The sequence below is a fragment of the Ambystoma mexicanum genome, chromosome 3q (genome assembly GCF_040938575.1).
Source record: "Ambystoma mexicanum isolate Mex_15411 chromosome 3q, UKY_AmexF1_1, whole genome shotgun sequence".
NCBI lineage: Eukaryota > Metazoa > Chordata > Amphibia > Caudata > Ambystomatidae > Ambystoma > Ambystoma mexicanum.
Genome location: NC_090926.1, coordinates 446240179 through 446261947, shown reverse-complemented (window position 1 = coordinate 446261947; position 21769 = coordinate 446240179).

Genomic DNA, 21769 nt, shown 5'->3' with positions numbered 1-21769 from the left:
GGGAAAATGGGGAAATACCCTTCCCAATTCTCATCCAAACCATGGCCCACGACATCAAGACCCAAGCACCCCCCGTGAGAGGAGTTTGACCCATTCACTTCCTCACCAGACGGAAAGGTCCCCTGTGTCCGCTGCCCACATGCCCGGGGAGCCTGCCCACTACGATGTCCGGGAACCGCCGACGTCAGCGTAATGGACCAACTCGATTAGACAACAGCCACAAACACCATCATCGTTAGAGATGCCATGACAACATAGCCAACAGACAAAGAACACACGTGCCACCATGAACACTGGTCACTCACACACCAACCCACACGAAGAACATACTCTGTGCTATGACACAGAGGACTGATACACCCACAGACATGCATCGTTGTTATTTTCCACATAGGCCTCCTACAGCACCGCAGAAACGCAAAACGCATGAGGAGCTTGTGTACATATGCTTACAGATGCTTTCTCGCTACATATCCCTATGAAGACGCCACCCTATATATCTACTGCTGCTTGTGATACTGTGTCGCCCCTCATGCCCCCATACTATGGATCATGTACCGCCACCCAGAAACTAGACCAAGGTAGTCCGCAAAGCAAGAGCCCCCAGGCAGAAGCCTCTCAGATGAAAATCCTCCGAGACGAAAATGCAAAGCTCTGATCACTCAGAACGAGCCCCAACGAGAGCTCACAGCCAAGGCCGCAATGTTGCCATTTACATGCCGCGCTCCCCACGCCAACGTTCCACCTGCCAATGCTGAACGCTCTTCAGAGCTGAAATACAAATCAAATGCTCATAATTCTGCTCCAGCCACGGTCTCTCCACACGTGACCAAGCCGAGCTGACAAGATGCCAAGCTTACGAGACAGAAAGTCTCCGGGGTCCCACATCTTGGGACATGATCTGCAACAACGAAGTGACAAGTTGGACACCTACAGCGATGGGAAAGATATGCACAACAGCCACTAGTCAGACCTGTCCATTTTCCGCCATTAACACATAGTTGCACATTGTTGCCAGCACCAGGTACTCTGCGATCTGGAAACAGCGATGGTCCCAGGCTTGGGGGCTCGCAGGTGAACCAATCAGAATCCGAGGGGCTCATCACTGACACCATTCTAGCTAGCCAATCACCAAGTGTCCCCTTGTAACTAATTTAGTGTAGCAACTGTTAGGGACAGCCCAAGTGCACCACCTGACCCGTTCTGATCCAATAGCCCTTTCTTCTGTAGGTAACCATACTGACCCTACCACTCAGGGAGCCAACCCGAAGTGGCGGTAGGTTTTGGGACAGTTTTCCCAGGTGACGTAAGTACCACGTCATACTACAGTAAAAAGGGCCTGCGAGCCCCACTAACGCTGAGAGTCTCTCCGGATGCATACGGGCTGAGAGTTATCCCTGCCGTTACTATAATAAACAGCAGTAACTACCTTTCTCTTGTGTGTGCCTCATACTCCTTTTGGGACGCGGGAGGAGTTGGTGCCTCCCCAGCCCCAGAGGTCTGCGGATGGCTCTGCCGGCTCCCGGGAAATTACCCCGACAAGATTTTGATGCACTCACGTAGGGAAGAGGGCACGCACACAATGTTTGAAGCACTGCCACATGCAAGGGGCACACGCTCACCTTATGCATATGTGCACTTACCTCATGTTTGACGCAATCCTGCAGGGAAGGTGGCATACACAATTAATGTGTGCTGCACTCCTTCAGGAAAGGGGAACATATATTTCCAGCACGCCCAGAGGGAATGATGCACACTATCAATTTTTTTGGAAGTACCACACAGAAAGGGCCACACACACACATACACCTACATTGGGAGGCACCTTCACAGGGAAAGGGATGCACAGTGCACACACATTCAATTTGTATGGCTTTCCCAGGAGACAAGAGCCAGCACGGAGCGATGGGTTTCTTGAAAATCTCCCTCTCAAGTGTGAGCTGCGTATGACTCATTGCAACACATCATTTTTATGTCAGCAAGGTATACTACAATGTTGCCATAGACTACAGTGACAGTCATAGCAACAGTAGTTTATCAACACTGCCACTAGGCAATCTCTCCTAGGCTGGTGATGGTTAGGGCTGCCACTGTCTATTCTCTCTCTGGGCCTGAAAGTGTGATCAACATCCCCGGGACTGGAATGGGATGGAGGAGAAGTAACTCTGCTACATAATGCCTTCAGCCAGTGCATACAGTGGGACCCAGTTTATGATAGTGATGCTGTTTCCTCATTATCCTTTAAGGTTCCTCTAACATCATCCTCTTCATCTTCCCTGTCAGTGGTGGTTGGGCTTAAGAGCTATGCCTATCCTAATGAATGGTTCAGGACTAGAGGACAGATATCTCCCCTCATAGTTTCCCATCACGCCATGCAGATAAACCTCTGCTTCAGACTCAGCACCCCACGAGGCACCCTCATATATTGCTTGGCCCATCAAAATGGGGAGATGGAGAGGACTCTTGCGCACCAGACAGACAGGTGTATATTAGAGGCTTTGATGATGATTCCCAGTAGATGAGTGATAGATAGTTGGCACCTCTTCACTGACTTCTGCAATTGTCTGCATTCCACTCCACTTCAACGTATTAGTCTGTGTTGTGCTTCAAAACATAACTGTCCCAATTCATAGGTTCTCTCCCTGGACATGCATTGGGTGTGACTCATAGGTTCTCTCCCTAGACATGCAACGGCTGTGACTCATAGGTTCTCTCCGTAGAAATGCAACGGCTGTGACTCATAGGTTCTCTCCCTAGACCTGCAACGGGTGTGACTCATAGGTTCTCTCCTGAGAAATGCAACGGGTGTGACTCTAAGGTTCTCTCCCTAGACCTGCAACGGGTGTGACTCATAGGTTCTCTCCTGAGACATGCAACGGGTGTGACTCATAGTTTCTCTCCTGAGAAATGCAACGGGTGTGACTCTAAGGTTCTCTCCTGAGACATGCAACGGGTGTGACTCATATGTTCTCTCCTGAGACATGCAACGGGTGTGACTCATAGGTTCTCTCCTGAGACATGCAACGGGTGTGACTCATAGGTTCTCTCCCTAGACATGCAACGGGTGTGACTCATAGGTTCTCTCCCTAGACATGCAACGGGTGTGACACTAATGGAAAAGAGGAGTGAAAGACTATAACATGCCTCAGCAAGTGACTCACTTGTATCCAAAATAAAAGTAGTCCTGATTACTCGAATAGGGCACATGCTCCTCACATATTTACACACATTTAAATGCATTACTCTAAATTATATTGAAATCCATTGAATAAAGTTCAACAGGCCTTTTTGTAAAACTTTTATTCTGTGAGTCTCGGGCTTTTCTTATTTTATTATTTTTTTAGAAGACAAGATGAACATGAAAATAACATAAACAGTGCCTCGACACAAACACAATTAAACATATTAGCAGTTCCCCCTTCTGCCAGTGGCACCACAAAACCTCCATGAACATTTTTTAAATGTGGGTGCCAGATGTTTCAAATAATGCTGCTGCCCACAATCCATTCTCCCCACCATCACCCATTCTCGTCTGTAAATATTGCGACCACACGCTAGCCAACATGCTGTCATCTCATGATAACATCTGACAATAAGAGTTTCTGTGCACCTGTTTGTTTGTTTGTTTGTTTGTTTGTTTGTTTGTTTTATTATTTATAATGTGTGCCAGACCCAGGGGTATCAGGGCGCAGAAGGCAAAAAGTATATTTTCAATTTAGGTTACAGTGCTGTCTAAGAATTATGAATTATGGTAGGTAGAGGGGCGAACAGTTGGTTGATTAAATACAGGCATAGATAAGTCAAGACAGTACAGGCATAGTTATATCAGATTCAAATACAGGCATGGATATATCAGAATTGTATACAGGCAAAATATAAGTCATAGATTATATACAGGCAAGATAAATCAGAGTCATATACGGGCATGGATGTCTCAGAATAATATACAGGCAAAGATAGGTCATAGATTACATGCAGGCAGATAAATCAGAGTAATATACAGGCATGGATATGTCCGAAATTATATACAGGCAGAGATAAGTCAGGGATTATATACAGGCAGGAATAGGTAATAGATAGTGCACAGTCAAGGAAGGCCATAGGCAGTCAGAGGAGGAAGGTGTGAGGAGGTGAGGTGGTAAAATGGTGTGCTCAGGGTATTAGTGATTGTTTTCTTTAAACCAGTTGATAATATTGCGTCTGAAGTGGGGGGTATGTTTGGTCTGGCCTTAGGGTGTACGGTAGGGAGTTCCACAGCTGGGCGGCTTGAACTGGGAAGCTACGACCACCAGTTTTAGAGTGTTTGAATCTCGGGACGATGAAGGAGTTGGAGTTGGCCATTCTGGCGGGACGGTTCGGTGTGGGTCTCTTGAATTATTCTATGAGATAGTGTGGGGTGGCATTGTTGAGGCACTTGTGAGTAAGGGAGGCTGTTTTAAGCAGGATTTTACCATTAGTGGTAAGCCAATTGTGTTGTCTTCTTATCTCTGAGATGTGCACATTTTTTGCTATGCCCAGTGCGGCCCTGAGGGCGTTATTTTGGAGGATCTGGATTTTATTTATGATGTATTTTTTGGCTCCTAGGTAGAGGGCGTTGCAGTAATCTACTTTTGATAGTATAAGGGCCTCATTAAATATTATGCGGTAAACCATGGTGCTATTAGCACCATGGTTGCCGCCGGTATCATACCGGTACCACCACGGAGAAAAGGGGAATTACCACCCCATTCCAAGGTTGGCTTGGTGGTAATTCCCCCTTTCTCCATGGCCCTTCCCCATTCCCATTTTTGCCCCATAGGGCTCAATGGGAATGGGGAAGGAGCTAATTACGGTACCGCAAATTGCGGTACCGTAATTAGCATCAAGGTCCCTTTGCGGGTCCCAACTTTAACGACTGGTGTACACCAGCCGTTAAGGTCGGGTCCCGCAAAGGGACCTTGTAGTAAGGCGGTAAGGGTTTAACAGTACCGGTGCCCTTACCGGTACCGGTAAACCCTTATCGCCTACCGTGTAATGAGGCCCTAAATGCTCTAGCCAGGGTGGTGCATCTGTGCGTGGAGAGGAAGGGCTTAGCAGCTCTAATAATCTTGCAGGTATAGGCTGTGGCAGATTCCATGGAGTTAACCTGTTTGGTTAGGGACAGGGAAGTATCTAGGTAAAAACCTAATGTTTTCACTTCGTTGGAGACTTTGATTGTGTTGCCATTGATGTCATAACTGGTGTATTTGTGGCCGAGTTTGTTAACGTTGGATGAGGTGCCGAGGATTATAAGCTCGGTTTTATCATCATTCAGGCATAGACCGTGGGTGGCCATCCAGGCCTGGATGATGAGGTACACTCTATTCACCAAGGCCAAATCCTCATCATAATCTCCCGTCAGCGGTAAGAGGATCTGTGTGTAATCTGCATAATTAGTGTAGGTGGTACTGAGACCATTGAGATCATCAAAAAGGGGCTTAGTGAAAATATTGTTCAAGGTTGGGGAGACACACGAGCCCTGGGGCACCCCACATGTGATGGGGGTGGAGTCGGCGGAGGAAATGGGTGAAAAGACACTCATGGTCTTGTTGTTGAGGAAGGATTGGATCCAACCCATTGCTTCTTACGAGAAGTGCACAGCCGAGTCTAGTTGGTTGCAAAGGACTTTGTGGTCTACCAACTCACACACCACTGATAGGTCAAGTAGTAGTAGCAAGGCAGTTTTACCATTGTCTCTAAGTGTGTCGATTTGGGCCTTAAGGTCTATGAGGACTATTTCAGTACCATGTTGGGGTCTGAAACCTGACTGGCGAGTTCCTAAAAGAAGGTTTTGTTCTAGGTGCTGTTGTATTTGGAGGTAGGTGACCCTTCTAGGATTTTGAGCAGGAAGGGGACTGTCGTGATGGGTCTGTAATTAGTGGGTATGGATGGGTGTAATGTTTGTTTTTTTAGGAGAGGGAGTACCCAAGACTCCTTGAGGTTGCTAGGGATGGTGCCAGTAGAGAAGGAGGCATTTATAAGTTAGGAGATGAACGGGGACATATCTCTCGCAACATCTTTAATGATTTGGGGGGGGCATGGGTCACCTTGGCAGTTCGAGGGTTTGAGGGTGAGGATGATTTTTCCGAGCTCTAAGGTGGATACTTTGGTGAAATTGAAGCGGGCGGTGGGTTTGTGTGAAGGTGTGGTTGTGCTAGATTGTGGGGTGGAAACGTGAAGGTTTTCTTTGTTTGGTGATCTTATGCTTTAGGGAGGCTCCTTTGTTTGAGAGGGCTTTTTGTATGCTATTAAACCAATTTTTGTCCTTGACACAGTTGTCTGGCACTTAGTTGGGGGCTTCGATTTCTTTGAGGATTGTGAATAATTATTTTATGCTTGAGTTGGCTTGCGTTATTCTTGTGCTTTAAGATTCTTTTTTGGCTAGGAGTATTTCTCTCTTGTAATGGGAGGATATGAGGTTGAGGTTGGTTTTATTCTCGGTCAATGGTTGGTGTCTCCAAGAAGCTTTGCTTTTCTTTGTTTATGGCGTAGAGACTTGAGATGAGGGGAGAACCAGGTGTTCAGATGCAATTTAGGTTTACTCTTTCTTAGTTTTAATGGGGCAATGGTGTCGACTAAGGTGAAAGGGTCCGAGGACTCTGGTAGGGCATTTAGTGTTGGCAATATTAAGGGTATATGTTTGTCGGCTGTAAGGTTTTTTTTTGTTCCTGGTGGGTATGGATGGGCCGAGGGGTTGTGTTTGGTGAAGGGTGTTATAGCTTCAAGAGAAAATGCTAAGAGGTGATGGTCGGTCCACGACTGAGGGATGTGATGGAGGCATTGCAGTTGTAGTCTGCCACCCAGCTAAGGGTTCTTTCTTTGTTTTGGGTGGGGCAGGTTACTTTTTGATGGAAACCTAGTTCTGCAAGAGTGTTCGCGATTAGTTCTGCTTGGTGGTCTTTAGGGTTTTTAAATGCCAGGTTAAAGTCACCTAGCAGAAGGATTTGTGATGTGGTTTTTAAATATTCACAGAGGATGGTGGTAAGGTCCTCCTCAAATGACCCCATGGGGCCGGGGTGTCTGTACAGCAAATTGATGGTTAGAGTTTTGGAGCTGGAAATCGGTAATTTATCAATCAGGGATTCACAGGACTTAATGTCAGGTGGTGATGGGGCTAGTCTCATGTCTAATTTGGTTTTGGCTATTATGGCTATGCCTCCTCCGCGGGCCGCGGTTCTGCTCTGAGGATGGTGTAATCCTCAGGGACAGACAGCATAAGGACAGGTCCCGTTGTTGGATGGAGCCAAGACTCAGTGATGGCTAAGAAATCGATGTTTTCTTCTTGTAGGAGATCACCTATCTCTATGGTATGTGCCACTAGGGATCGGGTGTTTATTAAGGCCCCTTTGAGGTGAGTAGTCTTATCTCCTAAGGGGGCATTGGGAAGGAGTTGGTTGATGGGAACGTTCGTGGGGAGATCATTGGTGGGTTTGGTTTGCTGGAAGCTTTTTAGTGGGGATCCCACTAGAGATCGTGCATTTATTAAGGCCCCTTTGAGGTGAGTAGTCTTATCTCCTAAGGGGGCATTGGGAAGAGGTTAGTTGATAGGAACGTTCATGGGGAGATCATTGATCATTGGTGGGTTTGGTTTGCTGGCAGCTTTTTAGTGGGTGGTGGTGGTGAGGGGTGGCTTTGGAGTGTGGATGTGCTTTTCTAGTATTAATGGAGGTGGAAGATCTGGTGAGGGTTTTGTATAGTTTGGGAAGCCTGGAACAGAGTCTCTGGTTTCTAAAGATGGGACTGCAGGGCCTATCTGTTTTGGGGATCTGGAGGTGCGCAGTAGGATGAGTGCTGTGCATGGCATGAGATACCAGATAGTTGTGTCGTCAATGGGGCAGCCATGTATATTGGTGGTAAATCTATCATTGTTGAGTAGTATACAGGTTGGCTGTATAAGCTAGACATAGGAGTCAGGGAGATTAAGTCTAGGATGGTCCTTAGTAGGACTGTGTATAATCCAGTCATGTACATAGTGAAGGCAGGAAATAGTGTTGTGGATAACTATGCGGAATAGACCATATCAACAATTGCTAGTGGGCTAGTAAAACGCAAGTTTCCAGCTAGCTAATAGTGGCCAAGTATCAATGACAAAGTAGGCAAGTTCAACATTGTTAGATAAAGGTATTGTTAGTGGTATACAGGTGGTACATAGTCCTGTCCTTTGGAACACAAAGGGCCTCATCACGACTTTGGCGGTAACCCTTAAATCCGGTGGTCGTGCTATTACCGCTGGATTTAAGGGTCCGCCAAATCATGACTTCGGCGGATTTCGCCCCAGCTCTTGGGGCATTCCCAAATGGGCTCAATGGGGAATGGGGAATTATATTACCGCCGAACTCGTGATCCGGCGCTATTAGTGCTGGGGAGTTCGGCGGTAGGGCTATTACCGCCAGCAGTAATACCGCCGGCGTTATCGCCAAAGTCGTGATCAGGCCCAAACTCTAGACAGCACACACCCCGCAATGCTGCCTGGAGTGGGTCTGAACCATCTGCAGAGGTTCCATGCTGTCAGAGCAGGCACAGACTTACTCAAGGTAGAGTTAAACATGTGCTTTTGACAGTGACATCGTAGTGCCAAAGGAGCGGTTATAGTCCTCCGGCTTTTGCACAAATAGGTTGGATACTTCCCTGAGCCAGTGCCACACATGGTACAGGCGTGCTGCGGTTACCAGTAAATTGTTGGATGAGACCTTACCATTCCTGACGAATGCCTGTCACAAGGTGCACTGAAAACCTTCAGCTTCTGCCTGCAAAACTGCCTGAGGCACCATAAAATAATTGAAGACCCTCGAGGGTGTGGTAAATGGCTGCACCTGACCTGTATGCTTCTGTTTGTGCTGCCCTCTGCTCCAACATCTTCTCAACTGGATTCAACCCTCTTTTCTTCCCTCCACCGCTCTTGCATGCTGCATTTCCCTTTCCTCACCCACCATTCCTGCTTGCCCCCCTTGACTTTCCTGCTCTATCACCTCCCCACAATACTGCAATTTCCCCTTTCCCTCCTCCTCTTCTGCCCTTCATCCTCATTACCATCATACCCACCATCACTCCCAGTCCCATCAACAACATTAGTGCCACCAGCAGTAGCAACATCAACTGCAGTCTACCCATGGGCCCCTTCAGACCAAAATGATATAGAACTGTGTTTTCCCCTCTCCTGAACAGTTCCACGCCCGTCTGCACCCTAACATCAACATCTCCGTGCTCATTGATGGGCAGCAGGGCATCTTTGAGTTCCACCCGGATTTCTTCATAAATTAAATACAAACTGAAAGAAGGGTTTCCTAACAAAATGTATCACAAAATGGCTTCTCAAAATTTATGGGTGTCCCAAACTATCCAAAAACTCAAGCTCCTCCCACTCTGTGGTGTGGATCATCAATGCCTCTCCTTTATGTAGCCAAATGCAACCCACAAAGGAGATGGGACATTTGAAGCTTGTTATATACAGATCCAAACCTGCTTTCGTGCACAATCCTGGGTGGATTGCACAATCCCATCTGAATCATTATGTGAGCCCTATGCCTCCACTATGCTCCAGCAGATGCCTGAATATGGGGAGCCATGGATGGGTGTTCGAGAGATTCAACCAAGCATACATGTGAGGATGTACCTTACGGTCCGTGACTATACCAGACATAGGGCCTCATCACGAGTCTGGCGGTAACTAAATGCCGTGGTAGCGCTATTACCGCAGCATTTAAGGGTCCGCCAGATCATGGCTTTGGTGGATTTCCCCCAGCTGAGCTGGGGGAAATACGCGGCAAAGGGCCTCATCACGAGTTTGGTAGTAACCCTTAAATCTGGCGGTCGCGCTATTACCGCCGGATTTAAAGGTCCGCCAAATCAGGGCTTCGGCGGATTTCTCCCCAGCTCTGAGTAAGAGCGCGAAAATTACCCATTGAGCCCAATGGGGAATGGGGCATTCCCGAATGGGCTCAGTGGGGAATGGGGAATTCCATTACCGCCAAACCTGTGATCTGGTGCTAATAGTGCCGGGGGGGTTGGCGGTAGGACTAATACCGACGGCAGTAATACCTCCGGCGTTATCGCCCAACTCGTGATGAGGCAGAAAATTGCCGATTTTTGGCGCGATTACCGTCGGCGGGAAATCTGCCGCCGGTAATAGCGCAAATTTTCCCCATTGGTCCCAATGGGGAATGAGGAATTCCCGAATGGGCCCAATGGGGAATGGGCAATAACCGTTCCACCAAACCTGTGATCCGGCGCTAATAGCACCGAGGGGTTAGGCGGTAGGGCTATTAGCGCCAGCGCTAATAGGGCCGGCGTTACCGCCCAACTAGTGATGAGGCCCATATTAACTAGTTATACAAAATACATTTCAGTTGCCCCATCCGATGTTCGTTCTTTTGGAGTTCTTGTGGCATATCATGATTGCAACCAAGACATATGAAGAAAGCACCCTATTAAATACTAATATGGTTGCTAACTAAAAGAACAGTTCGCTGCTTTAGACATTGTAATTTTATTTGTAGAAACTTAGGGCCTGATTCATGGAATATGTGCCCAGTTCAAAGTGACTTTGCACTGCTGAATAGTGACTTGGCTCTGCCGACACAAACCCTGATTCTTGGAACCGTGCAAAGTGTATTTTTGCCGGGCAAAGTCACTTTGCAATGCAAGAATGTCTATGCGCTGATTTTGCCCGGACTTTCCACTGCAACAAATACACTTTGCACCGTTCCATGAATGAGGGCTTGTGTCGGCAGTGCAAAGTCACTATTCAGCAGTGCAAATTCACTTTGAACCGGGCAAATATTCCATGAATCAGGCCTTTAGTGTTCTTTTCTTAAATCAGTGGTGTCACGTCTTGTAATACCAGTCGGTTCACATATATGTGACATTACTTCCTGAGAGGTCCCTGAGGTCAAAGGCATGTGATGCCACATCGTGATGTCAGTTCCACGACCCTTGACATGTTTTTGAATTGATGTCTCTGTACTCCCACATGTTGAACTATCAGCAAAAGAAGAAGCAGAGCGGTAGACACTGGGCCTCATTACACGGATGGCGGTGTGTCCTCTTTATGAGCATCTTCATATCAAGCCTGAAATGTTGCTCATCTTTAACACCTTCTCCTCAGATCTTTATAGAATGCTTACATTCTTCCACCTTCTCTTCTTTGGACACGTCACCTTTGCTTCGCATGATATCATCAATCTTCTCTTTTGCTCATTTTTCACACTTCTTCTGGGATTTCATTTAAATGGCCATCATATTGTCGTGAGTCCATATATGGCTTTCTCAATGGCTATCTTACTTCCAGTATTCTCTTTGTTACAGATAGTCTCACTGGCACTTCACGTGTCTCACACTCTGGCTCCCAACATATAAGCATCATGGTGGTGGAGCTTTTTTTGGGAGTACTTGGCTCCACCCCTAGACTCCCCCCTCTGGGTGATTCATCGACCACTCTCTCATCATCCTTCACATCTAGACATCCTCGTCTGAAGAAATGCTTCTTTGGGACCCATATCTTTATGAATCCTTTCAGACATCCTGCTGATTTCACATGCTCATCTTTACTTCAGGGCATAAGCATCCATTGTCCATTTGGAGTGCAGTAGATCCATCTCCCCACATGCGTTTTGTGGTTCTTTGGGTATAGGAACTTCGTTCCTTCAGGTGAATGAATGTGGCCTTCACGTAGTCTCTAATTTCTTCCTCTGTCAGTTCCTTAGTCTTCCATCCTGATTTGACATCAATCATGATCTTCATTCCTACTGCCTTCTTTGCAGCATTCTTGCATTGTGTGATTATTATCCTGATCATACAAAATCCAAGCAAAACCATCACAGTCAGGGCTCCAAGGAAGTTGAACAAGCCCGCCATTCATTGTGGAACCCATGAGAAGACTGATCCAAACCAACTGTCATCAGCAATATCTTCCACTTCATCTATCATTTGGATGTGTAACTTTGTCAGCAACATTATGGCATCTGTACCATTCTCGTCATTATGAGAAGGTATGAACGTGCAACATGATTCTCACATGTTGGCACACACACTTCCACCCATAGCTGTAATCATATCCAGGAACTATCTATTCTGAAGAGTCATGAGTCGTATGGCTCTCAGCTCTTCCTTGATAGCATTGAAGCCCTTTATGGTGGCGTTATTCATTTGTAACAATTCCAATCTGGTTGTCTGTAATCACTTGGTATTTGCTGCTGTCTGGATCCTTGGCATGAAGATTATTGTGAACATCGATGAAATCTGGTTGAATAATCTCTGTTCATATGGAATGGAATCAAAAGCTTCTATTGACTTGGCTTAGAAATAGTTCTCTCTCTTCATCCAATTTTTAAGCTCAGCAGATTTCTTTTTTCCTCAGGTAAGCATCTGCCTTTGTTAAGTCACCAATGTTTAAGTCACTTTTATGAATTACCAATGCTGGAACATGAACGTTTACTATAGAACTTTGTCCTCCCCAATTTCTGGGCAGTTTTATACAAGCTCTGGATCCCCAGGTCCAGTAGTGATCCATGATCACTACTGTCCCGTCCTTCATTCCTGGTACATCGAAGAATCAACCACAATTTTGATTCTCTCCAACTTTTGGCCCTCCTTTGTGTTCGACCCATGTCAGTAGTTTAGCAAGACTTGGCCATAAAGGTTTGCATCCATTCTCCACAATGTGAATAGTTGGTTTATAGCAAACAATTACTACCCGCACTCTGCAAATGACCACTCCTTCCTCCCATCCGTCTGGAGAAAGTACTGATCCCCATTTGGCCTCTGTTCTTCCATCTTCAAATTTCTTCTGGAGATTTTCCTGGACTTTTTGTTTACTTCCCATCTAATTCCACCCCTTTCACTCCAGGTTGTTCATATCTTATCGCACGATTTCTGGTGTGTGCTCTTGCTCTTGTCTTTGTGTCTTGAACATAATCATCTTTATGAGATGGTGAGGCTGCCCCTGAAAGGGAACGCCAATTTAAAGCCAATTTGATGCTAGAATGTTAGCTTGATTTTATTGTGACTGTAATTGTAGCTGTGCATTTTACGCGCCGCATTGCGGCTGTTTAGCAGTTCTATTACTGCCTTATCAGAGGGTCAGTCCTCTTTTTACTTCTTGAGGAAGCAGGGCTTTCCCCTCTCGCACTTCAGCACCGGCACTAAATGTGGATTACCGGCTGCCCGCGCAGCGGATGGGCGCAACGGGCATGCCGTCAACGCGCCAAAGGCGTGCTTAAGGCAAGCCCATCTGTGCCCGTCTCTGCCTGTCCGTGCCAGGATGGGACGGGGGAGCTTTGCTGTAGGAGATTCATGCTCTCCCTAGCCCCAGTAGACACCATTTGGCCTGTTGGCTGGAATAGCAGCCTACCATCTATCGCACATGTCTCTATTGGCACAAAAAAATCCCTTCATTTGTGTACCTACCCTGCTCCTATTGAACACCTGATCACTCCCAGCTCATTCTGGCAAAATCATGGACTGTTTAGTAGGCAATCTGCACTTCTTTGCCTCACAGATTACCTCCCCAACCTTGGTTCTCGGAGCAACTTAAAGCTGCCCATCTGAAGCTAAGGCAGACAGAACGTAAATGGCACAGAAATTACGACCCCGATCTTGGAGACTTATATAAGTTCTGTCTCTCAACCTACCTGGCTGATATTAAAACCGCCAAAGCCACTTTCTTTTCCCGCAAGATTGAAATAGCATTGTGCCAACCAAAAACCCTTTTCTCTATTGTAAATTCACTAGCTTCCTCTGAAACCCTTACTTCTAGGGTCAAACCATCACAAGAATTGTGCGATGATCTTACTCTTTTCTTCATTAACAAGATAGAAGTCCTTCGCACCAATATTTCCAAATCGCTGGCTATATCAACCTCCAATGCCACCAATTTGCTACCTGCTCTTCCTACTGAATCTCCCAACAACTGGTCAACCTTTCCTCTTTTTACTGAGGTGCAAGCCTTAGATGCCATTCAGAGAATTAAATGTTCCTCCCCGACGGATCCCATCCCTATTGTACTTATGAAAAGATCGCTCCTGATCTCCTGGTATAACTCACATAGGCAATAAATAACTCCTGTCAATCAGGATTTGTCCCCCCAGAGTTGAAATCGGCTAGAGTTGTTCCTCTTCTGAAGAAGCCCTCGCTTGACCCCATGGTCTATGCTAATTTTCGTCCAATCTCCTTACTCCTCTTTCTCTCTAAATTGCTGGAATCACTTATCACCCCTCTGCTATCCTCCTTTTTGGAATCCTCTAATGTTCTCAACCCGGCACAAGCTGGGTTTAGACCAGGCAGAGGCACTGAGAGTGTGCTTGTGTCTGTGCAGGACGACATGTCTAGATTGGTTGACTCAGGTGGGGTCAGGGCGCTGATTCTGCTGGAACTCTCGGCCGCGTTTGATACGGTCGACCACCCCATCCTGCTATCACGCCAGGCTCAGATAGGTTTATCTGGCCAGGTCCTTGCTTGGTTCACCTCTTTTCTATCAGACCGCACCCAGACCCTAGCTATGCCCCCTTTTCTCTCTGCACCCTGTTTGCTCACGTGTGGTGTCCCGTAAGGTTCCTCACTGTCCCCAATCCTGTTTAATATCTATATCTGGGCTCTGGTATGCCTTATCCATGCCCACGGCCTCAACTGTTACTCATGTGCTAACGACACCCACATTCTGATCCGATTAGATCAGGATCGTGTTGAGATGTTGTTGCGCCTTCGTAACTGTCTGATTGCTGTGGGCGACTGGATGGATCAGAACTCGCTCAAGCTCAACGGTGACAAGACCGAGGTGTTGGTGGTGGGCTGTCCACCAGATCCCCTATTATGGGCCACTGCCTTCTGGCCTGCTTCTTTGGGCCCCCTCCCCACTCCAGTTAGTAAGGTTAAAAACTTAGGTGTTATTCTCTCTGACTCTCTCTCTATGTCACTCCAAGTCACGGCTGTTTGTCAAGCAGGCCATTATCATATCAGGGTTTTGAAGAAGGTTCTACCTATGATATGATATGATATGGCATTTGTAACGCGCCTATACACAAGAGTTTCAAGTGTTTCAAGGCGCGATGATACCGTTACAGCGGTGCCCCCTGGTGGTTGCAGCACTAGTTCTCTACCGCTTGGACTGCTGTAATTCGCTATATCTATCACAGCCTATTGCCATGATTCAGCGGTTACAGCAGATACAGAACCTAGCGGCTAGGCTGGCTACTGGCACCCCATAGGCACCCCATATGGAGCTCACATCACTCCGGTACTGCGCTCACTCCACTGGCTACCGGTCAGCCAGCGTATCTGCTTCAAGGCCTTGTGCATAGTTCACTGGGCTATCCACGGTCAAGGGGCCGAGTTTCTGAGTTCCACCGCAGATCTCCTTGTAGTCCCAAGATATCATTGTACCAGGGTGGGCAGCCAGGATTTCTCTGTAGCAACCTCTGGAATGATCTCCCTCTGGCCATGAGGAAAATCCCCAATCATCTTGCTTTTAGAAGAGCCTTTAAGACCACTGTCTTCTAGCGCCTGCCTTTGTATCCTGCCCTCAGCCATTCAGTCCTTCCTCTTCAGCCCCACAATGCCTTTGGGTGACAGTGCGCTCTACAAGTGAAGATAACATAACATCACATCTGGATCTGTCCATTCTGTTGTCCACACCAAAAATGCTGTTCAGCCCATGAACTGACTTCTTGCTCGGCAGAGTGCAATATGAGATAGACAATGTGCTGTCTGGACATCTACTTCAATGGCTATGAATATCTTAGACTTTTCCATACTATAAATCAGGAGTGCACAAACAGAGCATTCCTCCTGTGAGGTTCTCCTTCCTATCTCTTTCATCTGCTGATACCATATGTTATTCCCCAAATATACTGTACTGTCTAGATAATCATTCAAGTCACGATCATCCTGCCTTGCACTTCTCTTAGGTCTCGTTCATTGTCTCTCTCTCAGAATCTGTATCTGACGCTCAGTGAGAATATCTATAAGAGTATTACCTGCATAAGGATTCCAAGGGGACATTTGTCCGTGAAATTGATGTCTCTACATGAGTTACTGGTCTAGGAACAATCACAATGGGCCTTGGCTTTCACACACTTGCTAGATCTGTACCTTCCTTCTGCATAGTAAGATACACAGGAACCAATGCTCTCTTGGACCAATATAATAAGCAGTGTGTATCATGAGAACTAAAAGAATGACGATAAATATAATACATGTGTAAATTATGTACCAGTACAACCATCCCCAGTGACAGTGGCTCCTTGCACATCGCTGTGTTCTCTCGTTGTTTGCCACATTATTATTATTGCTATCAATGTTACCCATCCTTGCATGTAATTACTTTTAAGGAAGGAAAACACTATTTTAATCAGGCAATCTCAGGAAATAATCTGGTAGCTTTTGAATCTGTTCCATAAGTTCCACAAGCAGCTGGCTGATTGCGGAACAATTGATAGGATTCTGAATGAACACAAAGGAGTTTTCTTTTCACCAAACCAAGTGAGGATGAGCTTCAAGTAAATAGTAAAAGATTAAGGATAGGAAATTTTGAATGTCATCACTCGGTGGACCCATCCATACGTTCACGAAGATGTGTCAGGCAGTAAACAGATCTGCTTGCTTATCAGCCAATTTACTGTAGGTCAATTGCTGGGATCCCTCAGAAATACACGGTTATTAGTACATCGTCCAACAAGGTAAGGATGTTTGCGGATCAGAAAATAAAGAATCAATCCAAGTAGTTTATGAGCGTCTTCATCAGACAGGACCATCTGTACTGTCTGTACAGAACTCAGGAAGCTGGAGGATCTGCTCTATGATAACTGCGAGCAGTCGTCTCACAATAGGACCATTTCCTAATCAAAACTATGTCACCTGGGAATAGTCTGGGTACAGGTAATTTTTCATGTCCAGTTGCTGTATATGTCTGGTGTGCGCATTGACCCACCTCGATCCACCTAGAAATTGGGCACACCATCACTACCATATAACTATAGCCATTACAGACCTGCAGCATATGTTAATGTTAATGTTAATGCTAAAGGACATTTGTACCGCACACTATCACCACCGAAGTGGTACCGTGGCACTCTAGCGGCTCTGAAAAAGGGAGAAGGGGGATTAGTTAGTGGGAATAATCTGGAAAAGTGCAAGAGAGCAGTGATGTGCTGTTGGCAGCCTCAGCCCAGTGGGTCCGTTGGCTGGGCTTGGGGTGTTTTACGGTCAGTAGTTGTTGTGTGCTGTTGTGCAGGTTTATGTGTGGTTTGTTTTGTTGTTGCAAAGTAGTGAAGTTTGTGTGGATTGCTGTGTTTAGGCTTGTGGTTGTGTTTGGTTAGAGTTTGAGAGGTGTATGCAGAGGGCTGAAGTTGTTAGTGGATTGGTTAGTTGGCATTGCTGTCAAGATAATCAATATGTAAATGCTGAAAAGAACCATTTGGTCAAAGAATAACTCCTCTAACTGTTCTCAATGTGTGTCCAGCAGTAAACTTTTGATATACGATGCAATTTACTACAGAAAAAGCAACGTGTTCTAACAAATTCGCTACAAACCAGTCCTCCACAATAGTTGCTGCAAAGCTTTCCCTAGTAACATGCGCATGGTAGTGTAGCTGTTCCAACGCAACCCTTAACAAGGCTACAGGCATCACCGGTTACCAGTGCTTTCCTGTAGTCACAGTGCCTCAGAAATGGATAAAGAACACCCCCTCTGAGTCCACAGGTCTTTCTCATTTTGTGAGGCTCCACCTTGAACTTCCATCATTTGCATTTTCGACAAATGATTAAAGCTTTCATTCACAATCACCATCACCATCATTCTCTCTTTCACATCAGGCATATCAAAGCTCATAACATCAGGTTAATATGCAACTACAATAATTATGGTGGGAAGGAGAGTCGTGCTCAAGTTGCAAGATGAGTAATTCAGTAACCAATAAAGTTATATCAGTGAAGGTGTTTATTCAGAAGGTTGGACAGCCTTCTGAATAACCACCTTCACTAATATAAGTTTTGTTCGTGGAAACATTCAGATTAGGACAATACTTATTGGTTACTGAATGACTCTTCTTGCAACTTGAGCGTGACTCACCTTTGCACCATAATTATTGTGATTGATATTATTTTCCAACTCTGGTGGATGAGCAGGAGGGTCAAGAGTGGTTGCTGCCAGTTCACACATATTTTCATTCACTGTTTCATCTTGCTTTTCTAATTTAAGAGTGGTCTCGGACGTGCAGTACCTTCATATCGAATCCACAACCTTCCACTCGCCTGAATATGCAACTAGATTTGCTTCTTAATATGTGCCTTTGTTTCCACAAGAGATAACGAGCCTCATTATGACCCGGGCGGTAAGGGAATACCGGTACTGGTAAGGGCACTGGTGCCGGTAATCCCTTACTGCCCTATTCCGAGGTCCCTTTGCGGGTCCTCCCTTAAGGCCTGGTTTTACCAGGCGTTAAGGACAGGACCCACAAAGGGACTTTGGCGCTAATAACGGTACCGCAATTAGCGGTACCGTTATTAGCACCTTCCCCATTCCCATTGAGCCCTTTGGGGGCTCAAATGGGAATGGGGAAGGGCCATGGTGAATGGGGAATTACCGCCGCTGCCAACCTTGGAATGGGGCGGTAATTGCTCCATTCAACATGGCGGAATCGGTAAGGTTTTGGAGGCAACCATGGCACAAATAGCGCCATGGTTACTGCCTGGGTCGTAATGAGGCCCAACGTCTGCTCTCTTAGTGTGCACTGCACACTTCTTTTATTCTTTTTATTCTTTTGCATTCTTTTATCTCTTAATGAGATGGCTACTGGGAGTTGTATTGCTTTAATAAGTCTGTTCAATAAGGCAGTGTGCTACACTAGAGTGCTGTCCGTTCGGAGGTAGCCCCTCCTTTTCCAACGTGCTAGCCCTGCGTGTTCTGTTGACATTACTTAGGCGGAGTCACTGTACACCATTACTTCCTAGTCTGCATGTTTCTCGAGTGCCACAATCAGCGCCACGAACTCTGCAGCCTGTGCTGAGAAGTTGGACGGTAGTCGTACACTTGGCTGGCAACGATCGTTCGCACGGGAAGTGACTCATCATTACTGGTAGGGGATTGCGTAAAATGAAGAACAAGACCCACCTGTCATTACAGGGTCCAAAATCCTCTGCATGAGTACTGCTGTCATAACTGTTCCATTGATGTGCAAAAATAAAAAGAATTCCTCAGAATAATTGGGAATCCCTAGAACTTGTGCTGTACAAATGTGTAAGAATTATAATCAAATACCCATGCTTTGACATAATTGCAGAGTCCTAAAACCTGTTGCATTTTCTTTATTGTGTGCGGTTTTACTGTTTTCAAAAATCACCTCAGCCCGTTCAGGTGTGTCTTTTTTTCCTCATGCGAGATTAACTGTCCTATGTTTAATACCTCTTCCTGGCAATACTATAATTTCTCCTTGTCCACCTTATATCCCTTCTCGGCCAGTATAAACATTAGCTGAACTGAGTCATGTCTGCACTCTTCTTCTGATGTGCTGCAGAGTAAAATATCATCTACGTATTTAACACAACACTTGGCGAATCAATGTTGTTTAAGTCCATTTGTAGGACTCTATTATTGAAAATGGATGGAGACTCACAATACCCTTGAAGCAAACGTGTGCTTTTCAACTTAGTCTGACGGAATGTAAATGCCGTCAGATCCTGAGAATCTTTATGCAACGGGATGGAGAAAAACACATTTTTCAAGTCAAGTCAATCGCCGTGGAATATCGTTCCTCAACCGGGATACTACATAAGATCGTCGCCGAATTGGGAACTAGAGGAAACTCAGCCTCTACAATCTGATTAATTGGGCGCATATCTTGAATTAAACGCCACAACCCCCCTTTAGATTTTTTGATAGAGTACACCGCTGTATTGCATGGTGACTCTGAAGTCTCTAAAATGCCTTGATCCATCATGGCAGATATCGTTTTAAAAATACCCCTGTTTGCCTCTCGAGACATGGGATACTGCCTTTCTTGAGGTAAAATTGCTCCTGGCTTTAGTTTATTCTTAACTTCTCCTGGCTTTAGTTTATTCTTAACTTCTCCAAACCTCTTTAATAGGCCTATGTCATAGGGGCCCATGGTTCATAAAGAAACTGGCACTTTCACCATATCTTCATCAAAATATGCAGGATGTGTCACACTATCATCATTTTCTGTGGAACCTTGCCTCTTTCTGCTTTAACCCAATATGTAATGCTCATTTCAAACACTGCTTTGTCGTCTGATGAGTCATCTTTAAATATGTACTCATTAGTGATGTCAGTCAATCTATAACTCTCTCCAATAACAATCACTGTGCTTTATGATCTGCCATCATCATCAAATCCTATGAGCATGCCAATTCTCCCTGGCCACATCCGCTTGCAATTCTAAGGGAAAAATGTGTCCCACCTCTTCGTACATGGGAATCTCTGGCCTAAAAAGAAATTCATCAGTTATCCTAATAGTCTTACCCACGATACCAGACAGCCATGGTAACATAATGTGTACCCATAGTGAAATACTTCTGGCTCTAAGGATACTCATCATATGGCTATTTGCCCTGTGAATGGCATGATATGTTTGCCTATGTTTAAATAATGTATTCCGGGCATTGAACACACCATGCCTTCATCAGTGAAAGAAATGGTCATATTGAGCTTCGTCATTAAATCTCGGCCCAGTATATTACCTGTTGTCTGTCATGAATACAACAATGGAACAGACATATCATATTCTCCTATAGAGACTGGCAATTTTTCAGTAAAAGGAACTCTACTTGTAGCGCCTGAGAATTCTTGAGCATTCATGGCATTACCTGATAATGAAAATGTTCCTTACATGAGCGAGTTGCACCATTGTCTACTAAAAAAGAAAAGTATTTCCCTCCTATAGTGATGCCAACCCCCGGTTCCTCCTGAGGATTGTGAGTCACTGATTGCACTGAACACATCAAATCACCCAGTGAGCTGTCCTATTGTTGGTACATACTTATTCCTGTGCCTGTGAAAGGATTCCCACCCTCGACAATGACACCCCCCATTCTAGGAATCAATTGCTGTCCTGTGTTTGTGCTCTGCTGTATGTGCATAGGTGTGTGCTTTGACTGCTCTCGTGGAAGATTCATGGGTGCTTGCTGTGGTTGCAAAGCCTGTTACATTCTCAGCGTTTGTGCTTGATACACTATCTGATCTTGGGCAAACCCATCCCTCCTTTGTGAGCTATCTGCAGACGGATAAGCAATCCCCCCTCTTGTGAACTGCCCATTCTGTACCTACCCTTTGCTCCCACATGTTTGCGTTATGTGCCCTGTCATTCCACATGTCCAACATACAGGAGGGAGTCTTCTAATTTGCCCTCCCTGTATGCCTTGATTATCATTCGGCATAGTCTGAAACCCACCTTGGTTATTCTGAAAGTTACCTTGATTATTCCACTGAAACTGCCTCTAACACTTGGTATGAATCCATTCCTTCCATGATCGAACTTCTTTTGAATATTGGCCTGTGGCATGCTTACTGTTTTCTGCTATCCTGTTCCTTCTCCACTACTTAACATTGTCCCATCTATAGCACACTTTGATAGCTTCCTTCTGTAGTAGCTTAGCTTTCTTGAGCTTTCTAACATTGTCTCTCTTTAGATTGTTCTCCTGTAACAATTGGCAATGATGCACAATGGTCAACTGTATTTCAGGCCATGGTTTCACCTCTATACCCACTAGCTTCTTAAGCTGTCTCCATACCTTATCTGGTAGT